The 25937-nt window shown below is 40.4% G+C and overlaps 1 long non-coding RNA gene across 1 annotated transcript; it reads right to left on the bottom strand.

Moving 5' to 3' along the window:
- Window positions 1–20075: 20075 nt before the first annotated feature.
- LOC147752065 (uncharacterized) lies at window positions 20076–23939 on the bottom strand. The gene is made up of 3 exons (XR_015315109.1): window positions 23867–23939; window positions 21438–21699; window positions 20076–20206 (listed from the first exon to the last, which is right to left on the bottom strand). It is a non-coding gene; the product is annotated as an uncharacterized LOC147752065 (long non-coding RNA).
- Between the last annotated feature and the right edge of the window lie 1998 nt (window positions 23940–25937).

Raw genomic sequence — 25937 nt, 5'->3', positions numbered from 1 at the left:
GCTTCGGCTTCCTATGTTGCCCACTGCACATGGGTTTAGGCGAACACCTGGATTATATGAAACTGTATGAACATGAATAAAAAGAAAGAACGAACAGAGGGATAAGGACCGAACCAAAAAAAAGCCAACGTGTTCGAAGAGATTTCGCAAACATTTTTGTTAGAGGAGTTTGTGCAATAACGCCTCCAAACTGTTTAGTGACTGGGTGAAGGCAAGCTCGAAATCTTGTATCTTCTACTGTTCCATCGAGAGTCCAGATCCGCCGTCTCTTCCTTCATATTGCACTTCCCTTCAACACTTGTTCCTATTGGGCAGCGAGCCAAAGAACCACTCACGCTGACACACAGCCGCAGATCTGCCTTGCCACTCGGGCCCAAGTAATGTCCTGTTCAGCCCGAAAGCAGACTATCCACTACCTCTATCCCACGATCTTAGGACATTTCCTTGGCTATTGCTTCCAGTTTTTCCCTTCGTCCCATCATTCTCCGCGCACTGCTCAGCAACTCTAATCGTGACGATCATAATTCGACGAACAGGGCGAGAAGTGTCCTCCTTTGTCAAAGAAAAGACGATATTTTCCCTCAATTGAAGAATGATGGTCACGGCAGGTCCTCGGGAATACTCGAAGGTTCGGCGGCGGGAGCTTTGTAGACCTATGCAGCTGCTGATTTTGCTACGTTCGGGGCCGAGACTCTACTCTTGGTCGAGTAGATGGAGAAGGAAGTAGACTGCGTGTTAAGACGGGACTTGACGCGGAGGAACGGCCGGACGCCACAACATCGCGGAAAGGAATGCTGCTGTCGGCGTCACCGCAGACGAGAACGACATCCAAGGAGCAAGTGGCAACCGTGTTGACCGGTCTGCCTGCGGATCAGTAGCTCGATCACTATGTACATGATTATATTTAAGACGTACCGGACGCGGCTGTCGATCTCAGCAGTAGCGCGTAGTGCTGATGGTAGCAGAAGTAGTTGTATTGGAAGGACTGCAACATCCAGATGCTTCGACTGCGATAGACTGAGGATGCGGGACCGCAATATCAACATCCGATTTCGGGAGAGTTTAATCAGGTCTTTGGCAGACAATGCCTCCTCAAATAGTTGAGCCAATATTGCAAAAGTTGGTTGGAGGTTTGCACAGCTTGAAAGGAATATAGCGTAGATATGTGTGTGTGTGTGTTTTACTTTCTTATCGATCTACTATGTTTGCAAAGAATAAGAGAACCCACAGGCTAATATGTAAGAAGTATCATACCAAAAATGTTATAATACAAAAATTATACTAAAAAATAATACAATAATAAAAAATCTCTTAAGGGCATTGAACCAGCAGCTAGATGTTATGACCACTTTCTATTGTTAGACGTAAAATAACGATAACAAGAAAAGGTGCGTTAATGGCGAACATACACTTAATTATTAAACCTTGCAGATCTAAATCCTTGTACTGCACTTGTTACTTATTCTATATAACACCTTCTTACATATAACATATTTTCCAGTTCGTAGTAACTGTGTTACTCAGAAGTATCTTCTGCTATAACCCATTTGACGGGAAAATTGTGGCATCTAGTAATATCCTGCCAATCCTGCAGGTGTTATATAAGAGTTTATGTATGTATTTATGTAACGCTTAAGACCAGGAAGTTATTCTGCTCGTGTGCGTAGTATATGTTGCCAGAACCCAATTTCAATATTGCAGTAAGTGTTGAGAAAATCTTTTATCGTTCCTCGTTCTTCGCGTAAATGAATTATTTGTTTTAACTGAAAACCTTGCATCGTTAAATCTCACCTAATTACTAGGAATCCGATGTGGACGTTGCATACGATCAATACGATGATATCCTCTAAATTTTTAAATTGGCAAAAAGCTTGCGAACAAGAACCCTTCATGTCCCTTCTACGGAGAGGAACGTCATGAGGATCTCTCAAATATACTCTCAAGAGTTAGTCTCAAACGTTCGACAGGAACAAGTAATCTGACTGACAAACAAACAAAACGAAAGTGTTAATCGGACATTGTTGCCAAGCGCTGTCTTGAAAACAACTGGATGCAGATCGTCAGTATTGTTGTTTCACGTTTAACACTCGCGTCGTTCAGTTATAGCCCGGCTCAATCGAATCCCTTTTGCACATCCTGCTGCTACACACCAACAGTATTCATATTAACAAGTAAAAAAACAAATTTACTCTCAATATCAACAATAAATAACCCCTTATCTTTGATTATAACATATTATACTAACTCTAATCTAGCCGGATTATAGTCGTGTGCTTCTTAAGTGATATCTTTCTTCCGACTTAGACAAAAATCAACAAATCCTACCGTTGAATTCTGGTATCTATGTGGAAAGTGTAGTATACTTATATGAGGTCACTTGACCGAGCCGTTCTATCAAGATTTAGAGCGAAACGAACGTTACGTTCTCGTTGGGTTGAGTCGCCCAGCGAAGCGTCATTCACGTGTCACGCCAGCTAGAGGTAAACGCAGAATTCACTAGTATAGCCCTGTCGCCGTCTGCATGCCTTCGGCCTTCCTTATCCTTCACTACTGTCCTTCTTCATTGCTCGGATGATCCTCCAAAGGTCTAAAGCTAAAGAGGCGCATCATCGCTTTACTTCTATGTGCCCACTTTCTTCACTAAGGTGGCGAGGACCTGGCATTCCGAAATACCGAAAGAGAGTCACGAAACACGTAAACGTAAACCGAGAGGTACCGAACATGCTGCTAGATTTTTTGGGTCGACTTGTCGAGATCATGCCTTGGCTGCCATGTGGATGAAGACTTAGACAACAGACACGTCATATAAAAAATGCGATCGACCGAGAGGATTATATACAAGACAAGGGAAGATATAGTACATGCTAATGTGCGACAACCCATAAGACCGAAGTGCCATCATCATCGTGTTCCCTAGGCAAACGAGTGAGCATACCAAGTATAGTGTGTACGTTTATAGAAGTAGGCTTAATACAGTAATGTTGATTTCGGTCGTATACTATTGGAAAAACCGGCCTATGCTTGACGTCGCTGAGGTAATGAATATGGTAATCGAGCAATCAGACATTTTACTTTCAATCCAACTAGAATGAAATTACGTCGGCGGTACATCGTGGTATAAATTTTATTTAAAATAAGAATAGCTCATGTAGTGCGTACGTAAACTTCCAGGAAACACTTTAAAGCTGCAGTATTTAGAAAGACACCAACGACATTATGAACGCCTTAGGCGAACAAACGTCATGAGGTTATAGAATAGGGTACGCCATAAGAAAACCTCAGAAATCGACAACAACGTTTCTAGTTTATAATGAACCCCAGTGGTTCAATAAAGAATAATTACTTTCTAATTGTTTTTGACATAAGCTTAACGAGATATGTATATTCCCATAATCACCTTAAGACGATCTTCGGTGTTACAACTGTATTGCCTAACTACGAATTATCTAAAACAATGGCGGATGGCCGAGTGCGTGCAGATTTTTGGAAGGGGTTTTCGCAGTCGTTGATTAGAGCTAAACATTATGACAACATTTCTAATTATAGCACACGCGTGACGCCTTGACGGGAACGAATTTGTCGAGAAAACCGCTCAATTCAAATGGAGTCAATTTGACTACATTTGAAAAATGTGTGCTCAACGGGCACATCTACTATTTTAGATCGCTCAGGGTTCATTGGGTCAGAGCTTTAAGGCTATTCACTGCATGAATGGTCACAATTGTATGTCATTTTCCAGCTCACCTGTCTCCTTTGCTAATTTCAATCTCACTTGGTGTTAAAACGAGCTCGGTTGTCTCAGCTTTTGATAGGTAGAAAAATTGTTAACGAATTACGACAAGAAATTGTATTTAGGATAGATTGTGAAAAGCAGGTTTATGGATCTGTTTTAGCGGGGGATTGTGTGATTTTTCATCCTTAGACTGTCCCACACAGTACAGCCGATGTACATATTAAAGAGCAAATTTAAGGTATAGGTCGTATAAATAGCATGGCATGATGAAATTTGCTGTTGGTGTTTTACACGGAAAATTCACGTGAAAATAAATGTATTATCTCCATCTCAGCGCACTGCTTCAAATACATAAAGGCTGTTTAATAATAAAGGTAGGCTGTTAATGGTATTACCGTTCTCAGTGTTCTAAAACCATTCCATCGATAAATCAGTATCACTCAGCCATCGTATACGTCCGTTACGGACTAACAAACAGTTCCGCCTAATAAACTGTAGTTTCAAATCGAGTTTTCTTGGATACACTTGAACCGCTCTACTATTGTCGCTACATACATAACGTTAGACTTAACAGCAGTAGCAGTGGTTTTTTTTAGCAGAAACAATCGGTTCCATTCGCACCATGGCACCTAGTGGCTCGCAAAGGCGTGACACGGGTGATAACAGCATGGTACGATTCCACCTTTTTGTCCCCGCTCATTTGCTCTTTCGCTAGCTAGCCTTTACCAGGCACGATGCCTTATGTAAAGCACAATACTTTAAGCGGAAGTTGTCAGTGTTTGGCGTTATATTTTTTTAAGTTTTTTTTAGTTCGCTTTTATCACAAGCGGTTTTTCCATATCTCGCTTTCCCGTTCTTGACTGAAACAGCGTAGTGAGTCTCGTTATAAAAGTGCTGGCTGAGCAACATCAATCTTTGTTGGGAAACCTCGGTTTTCTTGGGGCGGTTTTTCTTGCGGAGCTCCATCGGCACGAGGGCCATCGCTCTGTAAACTATATAGATGATCTATATACATATTCTGACTTATATCATTACATACATGCAGTTCGACGAACGCTAATGGACACTTCTCGTACGCGCACTCACGTATACAGGTTATATATGTATATAGTATACGTATTTATATATATATATATATATATATATATATATATATACTGTCTGGTGAACGAAAAGTCTTCGTAGCCGGAATATAAAATAAATTAATTTCATAGTTTGCCACATCGTAACAACTTTTTCAAAAAAAGAAGAGGAAATTAACGAACGTTGTTAATGGATCGAAAGCACTTTGGTATTACCGATTTATGTGCGCCAAAATTAAAAAAAAATAGGCATTGTAGATGTGAAATGTTTTCAAAGTGCCTTCGTGAACATAGCACTTTTTTCTGCCACCCCTTTCAGGAATATTGCTTTGTTCGTCATAATTTTTATAACTGTTTACGTTTGTTTGCATCAATTACTCGATGATATCAGGGCATATACTGATAGCTTTGTGGGCAAAAAGTCGCCATATTTACGTAGTTGTTCCGCCGTATGAGCTTGTTAGGGGTTTCATCAGCGAGACGACTTGGATTTAAAAAAATGTTTTTCCATATATATATACGTAGTTACCGTCGAATGCTTTGCAGACATAAAAAAGGTATCAATTGCTAGTAAGAAAAAAAATAGATCTTGAATCCAACAAGAGTGTAAGTCGGGCTTCACAACCATTGTTCAAGTGTTGCAATTTGTATTCGGCCGGGTCACATGGTCTAACAGCTGTAGGGAATAACACAGAGTCTGCAAATGACCGTGGCTGGCAGGGTCCCGCGGCTTATCTACCAGAAGAGTTAACCATGTGTTAAGCGTCTGCATGAACATTAAGTGTTAGCCTGACTACCTCCTACTTGGTGCCTACAACTCAAGCAGTATTTAACGATTCGTCTCATATAGGCCCTTCCAGCGATTATGGGACAGGCTCATCGAAGATTCTATGGCTCGACCCTTGACATATGAAGGAAGAAATATTTTGACACGTTCTTATGACATCTCGCTGCTTTCGCTAAAAGGCAAACGAGTCAAGAGTTTAGCGCGCACAGACCTCCAAAGAGTCAGTAAAGGCTACTCTTTTTCGTATACATATATGCCCTTGAGTACAGGCTTTTGTAGTTCCCGTTGTTTTATTGTTGTAATATTTCCTTTAACGCCATAACCCTTGTCGACTGCGGCCTTTCTTGTTCTGCAATTTTGTAAGAGCTTTCATCTCCTTTACATTCCAAATTCGTTCTTCCCATAGTTTAAAGATAAATGGTTGTACGTCAAATGGAATCTAATTATTTTAAATGGGAGAAAAACACTCGTCGTATCGAACGGCTTTCCAATGTCTAAAACAAAGCCAAAATAAGGGAAAAGATTTTATGACCCTGCACTGCACACCGAACCCCACGTTCAGAACTAACTCAGATCGAGAGCCCCTTGGGCCTAGCAAGCGCAATCTTCGCTTGTGGCTGTTAGCTGAACTGTAACGGGGTTTTAAAGATTGACGCCCGTTCAACGGCCTAATGTGTCTGATTCAATCGGTATAAAAAGGGCTGCTAGCTAAATAATCGTACATTTGTCTCCCACAGCGTCGGGCCTTTGGCGCTTCGCCGACGGAAAATTTATACAAATCTCGTGTAGGCCTGGATAGAAGATTTAAGGCGGTAGTAGATGAAACTGATCGCAAGTTACCAATTCCTTATTACCCATTATACAGTAAACTAAATGATAAAAAAAATCACACCATACATGTGAATCATGAAGCATAACTTTTGATTTTAACATTAGAGCAAGAGCTCGTATAGTAGGTAATAACTAGCTTCTCGATATTGCCTAGGAATTATCACCTAAATTCCTAAAAGAACTACCTAAATTAACACTAAGGTGAAGCAGACGCGAATAAACATATGCGTCTGAAGAAGGGGCCTGCATACCGCATAACTTCGAAGGACACAATCTTTAGCCTTCCCTACGCAGCAAAATAGTTTAAATTATAAACATTGTTGTTGTACGTTTCACTGTGGACCATGCCAAGTTTGAGCTACGGAGCCGTCTGACTAGTTTCTTCCGACTCAAGTTTCCGACCCGTTTGCATCTTGGTAAGACCCTTCTTCTGGCAAAATCTTTAGATCGAGATCCTTATATTGTGCCGCGTTTAAGCCTAAGTCTAAAGTATAAGTGTTTGAATGAAGTATGTTATTTAAAATGACATTATTTTTCAACAAAGTTTTTATCGCGCGTAGTTAGTTAAAACGAAACTCAAGTGGCCACATATTGAAAGTTTCTATGCTGAGAAGCTACAACGTGGAACTAACTACACGGCTGCCGCTACCGGCAATAAATTCTGGAAAACGTACAGCACCATAAATTGACAATAGATGATGTTTTTTTGCCTCGAAGCAGTACTGTCTCTGTGACTTCGACAACTTCAATCAGTAAAGCCACATGTTAAACATCGTAAAAAAATTCCTTGTGAGGATACAACTAAAAGACCATCTAACCAGTCTACTAGTGAGAGCAGTTTCTAGTTGGTTTGCAGGTTCGGAAGAGAGATAGAGGAGAAGCTAGGCGTATGCTTCTGTATCGGTTAAGCTTTTTCTGTTATTCGGTATACAGAGTGAGCTGAAGGTTGGAAATAAAATTCTTCGATGGTTAGGCAGTCTATCCACTGGTTTTCTCCAGCTAGAAAAACGACTTCTAGGTCGCTCGATGAGCTTTCGATGCGATATACAGGAGCATTATTCATACAAATCGAATCAGCTTAGCAAAAAAATAAACTAGAATAAAGCATATTGGAGCTACGACGTATCCGTATAACACGTTTTAGCGTTTTAAGAATTCTAATGTGACGTTTATAGCTGCCGTCATTATTGGTTCGACAGGAATATCGCTACATACTACGATACATACATGACAGTACGTCAAAAAAAAGCAGATGGTATTACAGGCGCTTATGTTCATAATTCAGTTAATTTTAATTACACTCATTGTATATTACTGAGATTGAGTGTAGTAAGTTCTTTGAAAAAGGTCTGCATTGAATGAGAAGCATTAGTTGGATAATGGTAGCATCTCGCTAATATCTGGTAATGATTTTCCAAGTAATTGACAACTCTCAGTGTAATATAAACAACGTAAGATCTAGTAGCTACTCGTAACAATAAACGGTCCACGAACATAACGTCTAAGTTATCCAAAGAGATTTGTAAAAAGCATTTTGTTTGCAAACACATTCAGAGTTTTTGACAGAGCACCATCCTTACGTGGGCGTTAATAGTCAAAAGATTAGTCAAGCAACAGCGTCAGGTTTCCGAGTAATTAGTAAATAAAGAACGAAACTAGTAGTCTTCGTTTGTATGCAGTCGCTCATTTGGCAACGTCAAATTTTCATCAGTGCAGATACGAACGCCGATGTCTGATTTAAATGCTGGCTTATTCGTACTCACTCGTGTTCTCCCCTGTCGTCAGGTGCCAGCTGTCCTAGCGTTGCACAGGCCCGTACGACCTACACGGTATGTATTGGCAGGTAGCAACAGGCTTAGGACTCCCGAAAAATTTCGCATATACGTCAATACGTATAGATGTGTGCTTTTTACAGTAGCAGCAGTAGATTCTAAACTTCAGGCTCTGCATATCGAGTAGAAAAATTACAAATTGACATTACTTCTACAGCATGAAACGGTCCACAAGGCCGGATAACGCACCAGAAGTCAGCGGGTAAAGAAGAACGCAAGAGTGTGAACGCTGCAGTCTTTCGGCCGATGGCCCTTGGCACCACAGTGTTTTAACGGTGTTCCTCTGGAAGGGGCAAACCGATCGGGCATTTGCCTTGCCTGACGTCGCCTCTTCCCCAATCATAAGGGAATATAGGTAGCAATTTGCTACCGGTCTCCTGTCGATGTCTTCGTTTCCGAAAGGCTAGAACGAAGATACATAGAGATCGCTTACTTTCACTGTTGGACCGAAGTATGCGAATGAAGCCCGCGTTGAGGTCGGAGAGGGACCTAGCAGAGAAAGAAACGAGTTATTCTATTCTATCCGACGCGGGAATCGTAATGCGGGAAAGACGAGTCCATTACGGAAAACAATATATTCTCCAACCATATGTTGGATTTGCAATTCCTATAGCCATTGTGATAATATAGCGGAAGACTATTCAATTCACTTGAACGAAGCAACTACGCTCCTTGTTTGGTTCAGGGTTGACATCGCTGTCATCATCGCCATCCTATTCATTGATCTGTTTTATCATTGCTATATAACATCGTATCAGACTGATCCAACAGGTCACTTACATTCAACAGTGATACAGGCACTTATACCTCCTATAGGGCGTAATGAACACTGCAGTTTATAGGGTGACGAATAAGATCCCGCAATAGTGGTCCGCAAAAGAGTCACTTCCCTATTCCTAGAGAGGGTAACACAGAAGAGATCCTGATTTCGATTGGAAAAATTCATATGTTATCGGGGGAGCATTTTTAGTGCTAAACCCAACGCATAACGCATTTCTTTCGTCTCTCAAATGAAAGTAGTGCGAACCTTATCTCTGTAATAATGCAATGGTAAAATATTTTCTCGCTATCTTTTTGAATGTCAACCCATGCATACTTTGGAGCACATGGAGAATACGATATATATTGTCTTTATGTGGAACTTCTCTGTGATCACAAATAAATATTGAAAAGTTTCTAATAAATCCTGGGCGGGACACATCATGGCTATATATATATAGATAAAATATGCGTCTGTTTGTAAACGCTAAATAACCTTCTTCAAACAATTAACCATCATAACAATATAATAGACAGTAAAATCTCATTTTGCGCATACACAAGTGTCAAAGAAGTTAAGACACCTTAAGTTAGTAGACACCACATTTCTGTATTGTGACTGAAAATTATTTTCATCGACGTTACCTTCTTCCACTGTTAAGGGGTTAGACCTCACATGTACACATTAATTAGTTAAGTACCTCGATCAAATTATCTGATTCATCTATACATGTTACATTATTCCTACACAGGTATTCTTCAAAGAGTCAAAAACGAATTCTAAAAATTAGAATTAAAGACAAGTAGAAATTATAAGTGCGTCAATGCTGGTGATGACTTGGATTGATGGGTTCGCATGTATAAGGCTTTTTTTTTGCATCATGTCGATTAATTATTTCAGTTAGCGGGCCGCAAACAAATTAGACGCAAGCGGAGCCCCGGTCCGATGGGACGCATTGAAATGGTTTACATCTGCCTATTTTTGGATGCTGCCTATCCTTTTCGTACGCTACTGTTTAACAAAAATTTATAATGTACGCCAACGTGCCTCGAATGTCTTTGTTTTTTTCTGTTACATAAGATTATATCCATTACGCAAACGAACAGAGTCTTTTCTAGTAAGGGACTAAGACCGGGTAACATTGGCGTGATTGCGACCGGACTATACGTTCATCGTTGGTCCTTAGTATAAAATACTAAGCAGCAATGACGCATCGCAAGAGATTGATTATCGATCTTACTTTGTAAGGAACGAGGTAATAAATAATTTCTTTTTTATGTTCATGCTACAGGAAAAAGTACGTTCGGTAGAATTACGTCCAGTGTCCGCCACTGAGACGGGGTCACGAGACAGAGCATCAGAATGACCAACGTGTTCCTTTAGACTCTGAAGGATACACTGCGTCGTAAATTACCTCCTCGGTTCCTGCCTGAACGCAACGGCTTCATTTTACTCGTAGCGCGCAACAGAAAAATTATGAGCATTGTTAGGAGGGCAAATCGCCTACCACACGGATATTATGGCCTATGTATTTACATAAATACTCACATCCGCTGGATGCTCAGCTTGCTCGAGTTGTTGCGCAATGCTTTCTTTCGTATAGTTGCTAGACATAACCCAGACTCGACCTAGCATTGTTTCGTGGATAAACGTTCATTTCCGTCCGACGTGTTTCGGCCGCTTAAACTGAACCCATATATAGGCGAAAAAATACCAGGAAGATTGGAACCGTCTGTCATGGCGCTGGTACGCTCAACAGCCATTTTGCCACCGGAGTGGCAAAGGAATCGAGATGAGATAAACTTGATGCGAAAGAAAAGCCTTTAGTTAATTAGTATCTTCATGCTGGCATCAGTCACGGCTTTGGAACATTATACAGCCTAGCATTTTCGTTTTCAGGCCACGATTCCCATTGAAACGATAGACGACTGATCAATGTTTCCAAGCGAAAATAAACACCAATCGGTTTTTGGTCAGAGGAATTCGTACCCATTTATGCCTTATCCTAGAAATTGCCAGAAACCACTTTCACAGTTGAGCTAGGCCGAAAAACAAACCTTATAGTTCGAGTTTTACGTCAAGCATTCCATTAATAAATCATGCTAATAATCCTGTCTGGGCTAAGTGGACTTGGGCAAATTTCTAAAACCCTACGGAAATATTTACAGTATCAACATTTACGTATATGCTATAGATGCTTAATGAGGCAAAAATTCGATTTATTACGAATGAAGAGCGCGTCACGGGTTGTAACATAGGTTAGTAAAACTCCAGACCTGATACTAAGGTATATCGTACGAGTCGAAGGATCAATGATTTCTAGCATTTCATCAATAAGAAGACTCACTCAAGTTGGTCTGGAGTAAGTAGATCTTCGTCCAGAACACTCGATGAAGAATGGAACTGAAGTCAGGTTTATATACAAAGCATTTCTTAAAAGTAACTTGAAGTCACAAGTTAATGCAACAACACCAATGTTCTATTAGTCTGAAGCATTTTATTATACTGCTGACTATTGCATTGTACAAGCGTTACGAATGTATCAATATTTTTTTTTTTATAGAGAAAACCACTACCAACTAAACATTGCGACTTTTCCATGGATGATTTTTTTACCGTTGAGCCGAAACAAGAGAACCATTTGGAAAACGGCGGAAAATATTTGAATACGAGTTTTAGGCTTTGCATTTATATGCACACATCGCTTTTGCCGTAGATAATGAAATGAGGATCACTCATTACTGGCTTCAGGTTATACCATCATAGATCTATGCAATACGAGGTAATTCGTGCACTGTTAATCAACCGCGCTACTGGGCAAAATCTCTCATTACCATTGACAAGCTTGACTCTTGTGCGCAGAGATTGGCCAGCAAAAATATCCGGGTGCCATAAATCACTTACGTTGACTTGAAAAGTGACAAACTTGTCGGCTCAACTTCAAAAAGTAAATGTCTCTGTAAACGAAGTTAAAAATAGATCTTTTTGAGAAAAGGAGATTCAGCCTGGAACAATAAAAAGTCCAACGAACAGAAATAGATAAGTAACTACAAAGGACTAGCTTCTCTCGTTTCCTGACATCGTCGCCTTAAATAAAATATTGAAACGGAGTGGTAGGCCTTTAAAAATAGTTGTTTTTAGCAAAAGCAGTCAATTCGAATCGGACCGCACGACGGCTCATTGGGGGCTCACACTAAAATGTGAGCCGCTTAACTGTCATCTCCTCAACTATTTTAATCTCAACTAATGTCGTAACTGTTTACTATACAATAAAACACTTAATCATGTTAGAAAGAGATGGATTCATCGTAGATATCAAAATAATCCACAAATAAAGGAGAGTACGCGCGTAACCATCCGAGCTGAAATCAATTTATTTACGATGGACGAATGTCACTACATTAAATATGTGACCATAAAATAATGCTAGGAACCAAGACAATCAGTGCCCTTCCTACTTCCTCACGACTTCATTTCATATTTACATGACTCTATGCAGCAGTATACCCGGTTGACATATATATATATATATACGTCTTACGCGAGGTGCGCCCATTTTTTTCGACGACCCAGGTATGACACGAAAAGTCGACCGCCCAAATTGACGCACTGCTGGCAGCCGATAGCAAATAGAGAGATTATAGTATGAATTATAAAATAGAAAAGCGAAATGATCAATCATGGCCATTACGTCGATTACAAATTGCTTGTGTAGTTCATAGTGGCAGCTTGCTCATCACTGCTGCGGCTAAACAAGCATATACAGTGCTTCTTTCAAGCTTAATTAAATTTTCAATATTGTCATTTTTTTGGTATTCTTAAGCCGGTCAGTCATAGATAGGGTCAAGTATTATTCGCTCTGACGAACTGCATGAGTTAGCTTTTTTACTTGGTACTTGGCCAAAAGGCCGGAAACAGCCTGCCGTCAGCGTGGTGCCTTGGCCGGTTTAACCTATCGCTGAAAAGTAGCATCTACACTGGACAACGTTTATGGTAAAATATTGTAAAGAAAGTTTCTAGTAACACTATTTGCCTGTAAACAATACGTATCGTAGAAAATTTCAGGCCACTTAGTAATACTGCGTACACAGGACGTTCCATAGGGGTTTGGTACTAATGGCCACTGTCGTGAAGGTTACTGAATCGTTATAGTGAAACAAAAAGCCTAAAATAACAGAGTCATGTATTCGCCATTTGTAACTTGCTCGGGATCGAACTAATACATTCGGCAATAGGATTGACCGCTTCACTTACGCAGGCGCTCATAATTGACAGCGCGATATAATCGTTGCAATTTCAAATGAACTGGACTAACAAGTTCCAGCTTAGCCCTCTTCCGAATGGCTACTTCGCATTGGGTCTGGGCGGTAGGCGAAATTCATAGATCCTCTGCCGCGCCGGTTCGTAGAATGTTTAATGCACTAAAAATGTTTCAGTAGGAATAGTCTTATGCAGTCTAGTATTGTTGTGCATGATGTACATCACAAATAACGCTATAACATCGATCCTCTCATTCCTATAATTTTCGCTGCCTCGGCGTGTTCTTTATGGTTTTTATAACCTCAATGTTATTGTTCCTGGGTCGTAAACTTTACACCGATAACCGCTCAATGTGTTCACTAGCAAATGAACGAACTTCCTAAGATTATCAGTCAATGTCTATTTACTAATGTCTATGTGAATACAAAGTTCCCTTGACTTATACCTCGTCCAGGACTCGTTATTATCGTTAGCTAAGATATGTTCATGTTAGTTATTTCGTTAACAAATTAAAAACCCATAATCTAACCTATAACGATGGCGGAAAGGGTTCTGCTCGACTGAGAAAATTGTCGTTTATATATTATATATTACAAAACAATAGTACATAGACGTATTTCTTCGTCTCTATGCGTGGACAGCTGAAGGATGATTTGATGGGAAATTAAATGTTTGCATACGCAGATCGGAGCGGAGCCCCGTCTTTCTGATACACCATAGAAGCCTACATCTTGACGTACAACGGAACTGCAGCTTGCGGCTCCTCGTCTGTCTCACTAACGCCATGGCAGGAAGATGTCAAACTTACATTATATAGGAAACAGTTCAATTCGGAACTCATCGACGCTTGCTTGAACAATAGGCGGAACTCACCATATAACCATCAATTATCTTCGTTCTTCAGGTTAAAGCCGGAAATCGTCCAGCTGCAAAGAAAAAAATGGCAACTTCACTTTTGTCTCTCAGTTACCTGGCTAAACGAGCCAGCAATTGTCCTGGTGCACGTAATAATAGAAACATTTCGTGACTTTTATGCGCAGCCAACTCATGGATCTGTGTTTATCGGTTGTCTTTTCGAATTTATTACATTACTGTTCCCTTTCCGAGTGCCCTATTTTTATGGAAGCACTGCCACGATCCGCCAATAGTGGTCGTATTTGCTGCTTGGAATATAAAAAAAAGTCGGGAATGTTTCGGACGCTAACGTTGGATGCGTCAGTCCGTCAGGTAGAACGACGCAGGATTGCATGACTAGTGTCAGACTAAAGATTTCGGAGTATCCTTGAGAATCATGATTTCTATGTGCATATGCATCGAGTGTACAGAAGAGGTAAAATCAATAAACGGGCATTTTTTTCATTTAAACTCACTATTCAAATTCATCGTGGAACAATTCATTATATAGTGTCAGCTACGTTCCAAATTCATTGCCACCGTCCCGTTTGATGCGTGATTCCCATACGATTTTATTTTTTTTTGTTTGTCTGAAAAAAACCCGTAAACACGCTCCTACCACACGAACGTATCCCGTATTTAAGGTGCACCATATCATATAACGGTCGCAACCGTCGATCCAGCTGCGCGGGCAACGCCCCCTACTCGTCGCAAGCCTCGCGCGTTCCCCAGCCACTAAATCAACGAGAAGTAAAGAGCAAGAAAGGGCGTTCTACTTCGCCAAGCGACGCACCGAGTGTTAGCTGCGGCCATAACAGTAGCACGGGTGCCGATGCGTATGTATATTGGTTGATACTTAGCACATCTAACCTCAATAGTACACGTAATCTAGATGGCGTCCGCCCTTTTCATGTTCAACATTATACAGCTTTTTCTTCAGCAGCCCCGCTAGCAGTTTGTCACGAGATCACAGTATCAGTGTTATACGCTATAGCTTGCGGTAAATGCTTCTGCCGTTCTCTTTGTCGTGATAGGAATACTTCATTTGCGTTGGTAACATGTATCACATGGAACAATCAGTTGATGTCACTCCCCGAATACTATCTTCTAGAGCGAAACCCACTCACCTGAGTGATGTGGGAACCGTAGCCAAACTACAGCTGATATTTAGAGACTCATTTATCTAAGGTATCACACGCATCCATGAAGCTTAATAAGTCAGAACTTAGGCAAACGTATTGTGAGCAATTACGTTTTTTTTTTTTAATCTAATTTGCCCTTGCTTCTCATGTAATTAGATGCATCTTTCTATTACTACTATATTATAAGTTGGCTAGCCTTGCAATATATAGCACATAGTTGTTTGGAAGATTAATACTGAGATAGATGAGAAATGTACATATAACTTCTGTTTTAGTAGTCGATAATGTATGTCGGTATAGCCAATTGAGCCACCTGAGAAGAGCTCGAATCAGTCTTGTGCTTTGTCAAGTACCATATTTCTCATGCGAACCAAATTATACATACGAACTGCTCCTGAAGTTCTTGTCTTCCTCCGCAGACAGCTTTGTGTACTTATAATGCATCGATAAACAGAAATCTATAACTACTACTATCACTACTAATGACAACATTTACTTCGCAACACATTCTTGTCGACTTAGGCAGGTTATCATTACAGATCCAGCATCTTCTATGGCAGCGAGTTGATATCGTCAGACTCGCCGGACCCACCAAGACTCTCGACGGCGCAAAAGGTCACTTTTTAATCCAACTGTAACAGCACTGCCAGCAGCGTCCACTGCCCCAGTAGGTGTCCCCCTATACGAGCATTTCGTTCAGCGGTTACAGCGGACGAAACAGCCAAAACTATCCTAAATGACGAGGGATTCGGAGACACACATACATATGTATATATATATATCCATACATAAAGAAAGAGGGGAAGAGGTAGAGAGAGGGAGGAGGGGTTTGATGGAGAAAAGAACAGGGAAGCAGATCAAGCTTTCGGCGCACCCTAGATAGACACGGTAGAATAGGTGAGGCAGAGTCTACCGATATTCACCCATTTTCAACTACTGCAGCTAACATTTCACAGATTTATTATTTAATAAAGTCGGCCTTCTGTGTAGGTTTCCGCTCTTACTTAGCCCGATGGTGTAAAACGTTTAGGTTGGCTTCTACCTATGTTCAGGAGTAAATGACACCGATCAAGTCTTGTGGTGTTATTACCTTTTACTGCTTCTGCTTGAGTTTAACGGCACAATTCGAAGCATTGTTTCCGTCGGCACGCTAAATTCAACCTCTAAGATGCGCGTCGAAACACAAGGACAGCAAAAAGTACACTTTGCACCTTTCTAATGCATTCTAGAATTTTTAGAGCGAGCCACTTGTGTGCCTCCGTTCTGGTATGTAAGAATTCGGTTTTGTCCTTACACAAGCCGCAGCCTAATCACTATGCTATAAACGGTCGATCTCTGGCCGTAAAGAGGTGTTTTTCCAATAGCTGGTTTTCGTTCAGTTCTGAAGACGTATCTCTTATCTCGAAAGGGATGAATTTGTGGTGTTAGCCTAAAAACAACCAACTTCCTCTAGTACTCGAAACTGCGGATGAAGGCATAATATAATAATAAGTGTATTCAGAAACGGTCTGCAAAAAAATGAGGGTTCAAAATTAAAGGGAATTTGGTAGGTTTGTAATTCCTATCCATATGTCATATAACCTGAAGATTCAACAAGTGCCAGATGGCGTTCGTAAAATGTAATAGGTACAACGATAAATTAACTAATACTAAAAGAAAGATGCAATACGTATTGGTTGGTACACGTTAAAGGGTGTGGAGCCCACAAATGATCTCGGCTTCTGTTAGTCGTAAGGCCAGTTGTTTCGCCTGCTGCCAAACTTCGGACATTTTCAACCGTGAATACGTTAGCTGTTACTTAGACATAGTTGTCCTCGTAACACAACATTTTCATGCGTCATTGCTTGTGTAACGCCATACTGCCAATTCCTTTTTTTTTTTTTTTTTGTGTAGAAGGTATTTTGTTCCTCTAGACCTGAAAAAAGCTATGAAAAAATAACTTCTACGGATTAGATTGATTCACGTATCTATGTGCTTCATCAACTTTAGATTAGTAATACGTACGATCAAGCGGTGACGTTTGTGTTGGCTAAAGTCTGCCGAGCTACTTTATGTCAGTAAGAAATTTAACGTGGATAGGTTCAATCTGTTTAGTGGATTATGGCAGCGTGCCAAGAAAACCCTGGGGCTCACATCTACTGTTTAGCTAATGTGAGGCCACACGTTTCTTTTCAGTATTAAGTCATTCAACGTTGACGCAGAAGGGATAATTTTATTAATATATGCGACGGAAGTGTTCTGTAATGTTTCGTTTCGTCTCCCGTTCATTTTTATGGAAAAAAAAAAAAACAGGAAACAACCGGCAATTTCTCAGAATACCACCTTGGAAAGAATACAGTGAAATCAAGATACTTTGATTTCGAGTGCAGTCTGGCGCGTAGGTTGCTTTGCCTCGCTATTTTTGAAAGTAGATGAATAGTTTGGCCGTCGTGATAGTCCACTGATTCTGATGTCCACTGATGACATAGACAACGTTAGACACATGATCAGATATTAAATCAAAGGCTTCTTTACGTCGTTTTGTCGCTTTTACTTATGTTTATGCAAAGCCTGTATTTATCACAATGTAAGTACCGAGCTGTTCATTTATATTCTGTCGTTGGCATCAAACGCCGTTCCTTTTAACAAACTTGCTATAACTAAAACTAGTGTTGTAGTTTTCCCCATTCAAGCGAACATTGGCCGCAGTCTAATTTTCTCGGACTAAATCAAGCGTCAGCCAAACTAAAAATTTACAATTTACCTTGAAAGTGACGGTCAAAGTTGCGTCCATTTTTTTTGCGAACTTTTTTGAAAAGTTACGAATAACGTTATCATCAAATAAACCGGAAAATGTTCCATGACCAGTTTTACCTGTAAATACTGCTTGACGCTATTAAAAATTTACGTGGAGATTTAAGAAAAAGTATTTCAAAAGTAGCCCGTGGGTAGTTTAGGTCCCAATAGGCCCCTGTAGTCGCGGGAAATTACGGTCGTATTGAATGGTTGCAACCATCAGGAAAGCCATTTGAAGCATATAAAGAAAGAAATTATTAAGATACCTGTTTCTGACTATATATAGATGTAGAAAAAAACATAACGAAAAATCACAGTATTTAAAAGTTGCATCCTGTATAGTATAGTATAGAAACGATCCACTGGTACGAATACGATTTGTTCTTATATAGTAATAACGGCCGGAATGCTGAAAATTAATTATATTATTAATTAATAATAGTGAGCAGATTTCAAATAATAAACCATACCACCGCTTACTAACGGTGTATTATAGTCTAATACTAAAAAAAAAAACTGAATTTTTTTGATAAAATATTGCTTAATTCAGGTAATAGATATAATGAACAGAATAAACTTGAAGGTTTACAGAAAAAAAAAAAAAAAAAAACGTTAAATATACAGAAATTGCCATAAGGGACCGGTTTCCGCTCATTATGCCTGCCTTAGCGATTCAACAAGAAGGCTAACTGAAGTATTTACTAAGAAGCTGTTTTTACCGCATTAACAAATCTAGAAATTATAGTTATCTCAAAGTACATGTATCTGTACGCCAAAACCAATTTCGCACGTTATAACCTTGGCATAGCAATTCGTGACTTTTCCTCACAGACGCTAAGTTAGTGGTTTAAAATACCTACTTTTTGTTTTTTTTTCTTTTTACTACGGTTAGTTGTTTTTCATGTCTATTCTTTAGGCATTTCAAGGTGTGTCTTATTTGAATTGCGGAATCTGGTAAAATACCGATAGCCTAGAAAGGTTACAAATAATATAGATGACACAGACAAGAATAATAAAATAGATTATCTGTGTGAATACAACATTGATTTAATCTGGACTACTGGTTAAAACTTGTTCTATCCAAACGATTTAATAATGTTACTTGGCACTCGGCGGCAAAGTTCTGCTCATCGATGCTATATCAGGACCCATTATATAGTCTGATTATTTTCTGCTTGACGACGCATGGAAAAGCGTGCAAAATATAGAAGATGCCGCCTCCCCCCCCCAACTTTTTGCGCAGCACGCGCATGTTTCATTGTAGCACTGCATATCTTACCTCGAGCCGGATTACCTCTTCCACCTTGGTAGGGATTTAAAAAGCATAGTTAAAGCCTAAAAGTCAACAGACGACTGATTTTCTGCGCTATTGGGTCTATAGACTTCGCGCTTACTATAGGAGACAAACGTCGGACAGCGTAATTACAATGTACATATCTCTATTAACTACAAGGCAAGATTGCGCTCTTCTCTAACAAATTCGTTCGAGAAGTAACTGCTAGAATAACATTAACGAGGTAGGCACACTTCTAGACGCAGCCCTACGTGATAATAAAGCGGAGGCTGCGAAACCATAGTATTTTGACGTTGGCGTTCTTATGCAAGGATAGGTTTACCAAAGGAGCGTAGAAACCGCTTCTAATTTGCTAACAAAAAAGAACACCGAATATAGCTGCAGAAGACACTTTTGAAGAAATATATAAGTGGAGTATCATGACGATGCAACGATCAGGAAGATGATGGAGAAAGTGGAACATTGTAACCCAACACAGCTAGATTTTTTTTGACCCGACTTACGTTTATGACTACATATGGAGCATATAATTTGATTAGTGGTTGTTGACCGAAGCCCAAATGAACTTGGTTTTAATTATTCCCGTTATGTAATCCGAGTTCTAATCTAACCATGCTAACTAATAGTAAATTAAATTAAATTAAATTAGACCACAAATAATCACCTGGATTAAAAACACGATATATCTCATTGCTTACAATGGATTTTAAATGGAAATGCTTACGCCTTGCAACAGTTTCATTATATTGCCGTCGGCATGCAGATTCACGTAAACCGCTATTCATTTCGCCTTCAGCTTGTCCTTTTACCTTCGTTCTGCTGAAACATGTAAACGTTAAGATTTCTTTTAATCGAGTCGATTTTAAACCAGATATCTGGAACCGTCATTTCCCGTTTCTGTTTGTCGAAAACAGTACCTAAGTACAAACCGTCCATGGACTGTTTTGCTGACCAGCCCAGATTTCAAGGTCAGTTAGAACATGATCAGAAAGAGGCTGTCCACCAAAAAATATCAGCTTCGAACAGCAACACACTTCTATTCTGCAAACGTTATTAACGGTTGGCCCAAATTGTAATTGAAATCTGTTAAAATCTCCATGGATAACGAGAAACACTGGGTAATTTCGGCAACCACATATTGTTTTCGTGGATTTGCACTACGTCAAAATGCAAAAATTGTATCTGGCCAACTTATCAGATAGCTGGCATATATTTGTCTATGTTGATGCATCCATGTCCACCTTTTTTTGAACCATTTCAGAGTGAAGTCGCTCTTAACAAACGAAATCGCCCATTGATTTTTATTAAAACTAGACGTTTCAATACCTCCCGGCCGAGTCTAGTTACTCAAAAAAAAAGGCTAATTTTACTCATGTATGTTCAGACGGGTTATACCATAAGTCGCAGTGCATGTGAGTGTGCTGGGTGCCAGTTAGTGTACCGGTAGAACGTCGTATCAGGAGCACTACAAGTTGCAGGAAACTGGACATCGTGAAAGCTCATCATATGGATACATCAAATCGTATTCGGTGCTAGATGCATCTAACTGATGGATGGCTGTTTGGTCCTAAGTTCTGTTTTGTGTCCATTGGGACTCAAGGTAGCGAAAGCCGGTTCATCGAGTACAATTTTACTCCGCTGATAGCATACCGTGTCGAATATTTTTGTAGTGTTACAGCCTGCCAGAACTTAGTTTGTTATAATATTCCATAAAGTACTGCAGATACACGGCCTTATTGGTCCTGATGGAAAAAACAACCCAGACCCTTATAGAGAAGAGAGGAGTTAGGCGGAAAATAAGAATTCAATTTCGATACAGCTAGTAGAAGTATACAGCGCACATGCTTTTGATAGAGACAACACATGCATGTATACTCATGTTAAGGCATACGGATGATGTACACACATAATGTTAGCGAGCTATTAAAAATAGGTAAGCAAAGGTTAGAAGCTGCTAAATCCGTAGCACATGTAATGATTCAAGTTACCACGTGTTAGGCAGCCCGTTTTTTTGTATAGAATTTGAGTGATACAGCTCACGTACTACCTGCAACATTAGAACATAGTTTCCATCTTATTAGGCCATTCGTGAGGCTCTACCGGTTGGACTTCTTCCCGTCGAGATTTTAACTCATTAAGTCTCTCTGTCAAGGTTCACTCCAAATCCGACCAGATCTCCGTTTGGTTGAAGGGCCACTAGGAGGTAGTGGCTAGCGCCACCGGTTCATCGAGGCGAAGTCACATTGGTCAGGTTCAGCTCCCCAGATAAGGTCGCTGCGCGGGGGGTATGATTTAAGCACCCTCAGAACCTGAAAAAGCATTTTCTGTCGTGTTGTTCAGTCGTAGCTTTATAAGCCGCACTTGTGCTCCATAGGAAGGTAAAAACAAAGGCTTTGCTAAAATTTCACCTGTCCCTCGGCACCTTCGTGGTCGAATGATGAAAAATATAAAGACCCTCATGTCGTTTCCTAAAGATAATCTCCTTTCTCCTGTTATATATCATTCTCCGGTGTGGGTAAGCACCCTACAAATAAACAGCGTGTCGTGTGCCGTATCTTTCAGACCTGCAATGCAAAAGGCACAGATGTATGACAAGGCCTGACCAACCTTGTTAAGACAGTTTTGAACAGTTTCGTGACCTGTGATAAGTTGTGTAAGGTAGTAAATATATTATATTATAATTATATAATAATATAATACATTATAAATATTTTATATAATTATAATATAATATATATAAATTCCCGATGGAGAATTCATTTACTACCTTGCACAACTTATCACGGGTCACGAAACTGTTCACAACTGTCTTAACAAGGTTGGTCAGGTCTTGTCATACATCTGTGCCCTTTGCATTGCGGGTCTGAAAGATATGGCATACGACACGCTATTGATTTATAGGGCGCTTACTTACTTATATATATATATATATATATATGAAATCCGGAACTCTATGTTAGGGATAATGTCTTTTAGTGCCGCTCCCGGACCCAAATTAGGCATTGCCTCTCATTCTTTCTCTTGCCACATGTTCGAGATTTTGGTTTTTGCATCGTCCATCGGATCGTGATAAAGCGTCCGCCTTTTTTAATTTTCAGAGGTAAGGCAGGCTGTCTGCGCATGAGGCCGCATTTGTGCTAACCGTGATAGGCTTGGATTGGAACCCCAAGCGCAAAGATTGGTGGCGCGTTTTCTTATTTTTCTTCTTGTAGCTTCTTATCCTTACCCCCGATAGGTTTAGTTAATGTTTCAACAGGTATTTTGAAGAGTGCACCTCTACCGTGGTCCATAAATGTTTGGCAATATTATGGCAATTCCCATGGAGGCTCTAGCCGCTCTTGTGACGGCTCGCTTATTTGTAATGCGCTCCTATCACTGCGTGCAACCGAGCTGAATACGCAGATATTTCACCGTTTTTACCAGATTTATTTTTGTTCGGTCGAAAGTCAATAGTTTCTCATCTATATCAGGGTTTCTTTCAAAATCCGGTTTGCTCTTCTTTAGAATTCCTCTACCGTTTGGGCTTGAACTATGACAGCAAGGTAATAGGCATAAACAATGATTTTCTAATATTAGCACCACCCCATATACCAAAATACGTTGGACTCAGGATAGACCCTTACGGAAGTTCTGCTGTCATGCAATCTACAGCGACCATGTCAATGAGGTCCTCAAGAGCGTCTTTGTAACTCCGGTGCATTAGACGGTTTGGCTCGTCTTCCCGAGTGCAGTACCTTTCCCCTAGTAACAGCTGGGATCTCTCCTTCAGAATCCAGGTCTATAATCTTAGCTTGATTAAACGGCTAGTGAGATCAGAACAGAAACTTCAGCACCTTTATTTTCTTCTGACAGAATACACTTCTTCGTCGTACTCGCTTCCTTTCATGTAAGCTTCTAAGGGCAGCTTCATGGGTCTTACGGGAAGCTTCTCCAACAGTTGTTTTTGCTATCCCTGACCTTTACCATTGTTGCAACAGAAAGCGCGATTTAAAACTATAATAGCAGATGTTACATAAATGTCCGCGGACACTTTCGTAACCCGACTGGAATTGCCATTTTAGAAAAGTTCTATAAACATGTTGGTCTGTGATTTTGGATGACCCTGAGCTTACCACATAAAAATATACCTCAGACTTACTTGATAGATCTACTAGTAAAATATTGAAATAAGCAAAAAAAACAGCAATAGATTTGGTCGACTTGCCGGTCCGCAAGGCCTGTACAAACTAAGGCGTGCTTACATAGGTAGAAAGGATTTGCTCCCTTACCAGCAGCTTATAGTTTGAGAACTTGGTTAAACTATAATCCGCGAAATGTGTACACTATAGTAACTCGTACTTTCGTACCTTTTCAGATACTGCGTAGGCACATGCAACAGTAAACGTCAGGTAAAATGCTAATAATCCTATGATGATAGAATTGTCAACAAACTATTATATATATATATATATATATAGAGGTTTATTGAAAACTCACCTGAGTAGTTTGTTGTGGCAGAATTTAGTTGTTTGTGGTATTTTGTACGACCCAGGGTCATCGGGTTCGTTATTCTTGCAAATAACGTTGAAATAGTACAGATTGGCCCAAAATTGGTGACAATAAAACATAAGTGGACAAATTAATATAGAGCATAGTTAACTAACTAAATGATAAATCTATAATACTTTTTAGCTCCTAATGAGCTGCGTAGCCATATAAGAACTGAAGTAAATCGGTCACTGACTGGCTCCAAAAGGCCAGGCAGGCACGCAGGCAGGCATTAGTAAAGACATAGCTGCCCGAGCCACCCTAGAGGTATAAACCAGAAACAAATTTCACGGTCCGCTTGTTTCATTATTAGGAAATATAATAATTCTAAGAACATCAACTGAACACCTTATACGAAGCAAGGCTTAGAAACGTCCTGCTAACCATCGTTTGTATCAAACAGTTGAATTCGCATGAGAAAAACCCTACAAGATACAGACGAAGTAAAAAGGCTTTTGACTGCGTGATATACTCTGTTCAGACCTTGGTACGGTACTGTGTTTATGCTGTCGCAATCACTTGATATACAACATAAGAATTAGTCGCAGTTCTATTATATTTCAGCTTGTTACAGCTGGAGATGCGTGTTAACGTTCATCACGTTCCGATGCAATACACAGTCATCTGTCATCAGAGAAGTCTTTTCGGGGCGAACGCCGTCAACAGATGCCATCAGGACAAAGATGACGAGACCCAAAACGAAAGCGGATGAGAGAACAACAAGAAGCCAGGGGACGATATCTTCTTCTTGAGTGAAGTGTCAGCTTTTCTATTCTCTAGCTATACTGTTTGCGCATCGGAACATGGCGCGCGTGATACGCAAACGGCACTCATATAGTTCATTTCCACTAGCCATTAGCCATACACATTATATATCCCATCCAGAACTGAAAGGAATAGTAGTCGCAGTTACGATCGCGCGGTAACTGTTTGGATAGAGATAATAGGCTTCAATATGGACAGTGCACGCAAGAACAGGCGGGGCTTGGCTAGGCTACAGCCACGGCGGTGGCTGACTACCACCACAAATCACGCTAATGGGGAGGTGTCTTTTGCAGAAACAGCAATTCTAACCAAGCAAGCACGAAACGGCTTTTAATGACGGCAGCGGTAATGGGGCCAAGAGAGCTTCAGTAGCGGCGGCCAGCACTGCGCGATCCCGTGCTGTGATTATCATTCGAAATACCACATTCACGTGAAAAATATGAAGAGAGAGCCTAACGGTTTATAGATGTATTTATATAGAGAAGCTATACAGATTAATCAAGGAGCCGGAATGCGAAACAGACAAACAGTGGGAACATGGTAGAGTGCGTTTACAGTGGGATCATTTCCGAAGCGTTAATCTGATCAAAGATTGTATCGAGCAACTTACTTACCGGCAGAAAGGGGTCACAGAGAGTAATACTGTGTGTCACAAACTTAGTAGACGTCTATAGAGTTACTTAGAGGACAACAGAGTTTTGGACTTAAAGCGGGCTCGTCAATTGTATTACTCTGACGCGAACTGTACAAATCTAATTGTAACCATTGAATCTTAGGTGGATATGTCTGCAAACATCAACTTTACTTTTTCTGTACCGATTGGCTGTGTTTCAGCAACATAGTGCGATAAAAGGGTCGAACCGATGAGCATGCTTAATACCACAAAGTGTGCTGAGCGTGGCCGTTCCCCGGGAAGCACAGCTATCGTTTATTATCGCCTGACCCACTCGGCGCGTCGGTCATCAAAACCCGGCATAGTATTTTCCTACGGATACCAATACTCGCGAGCCATCTCCTTTTATCTCTCACGAAGTAATGCGGAACGCTCGAGATGATGAGGCAGTGCCGTGGACCGATTGTAGCGAGGTCTTAGGAAATCACGAACCTTGTTCCAGCTAAACCTACAAAACAATCAATGCCTTCGCCTTGCTAGCGATTTGTAGAGCTTACGATTGCGCTAAGGCACATACAGAGAGCCATATTTCAACTGTTGTGCAAGTGGTAGGAATAAGAGATAGGAATAATTGATGAGATC

Source organism: Varroa jacobsoni, unplaced genomic scaffold (genome assembly GCF_002532875.2).
Source record: "Varroa jacobsoni isolate VJ856 unplaced genomic scaffold, vjacob_1.0 contig00176, whole genome shotgun sequence".
NCBI lineage: Eukaryota > Metazoa > Arthropoda > Arachnida > Mesostigmata > Varroidae > Varroa > Varroa jacobsoni.
Note: the sequence above shows the minus strand (reverse complement) of the source record. Positions and strands in the feature narration are given on the sequence as shown.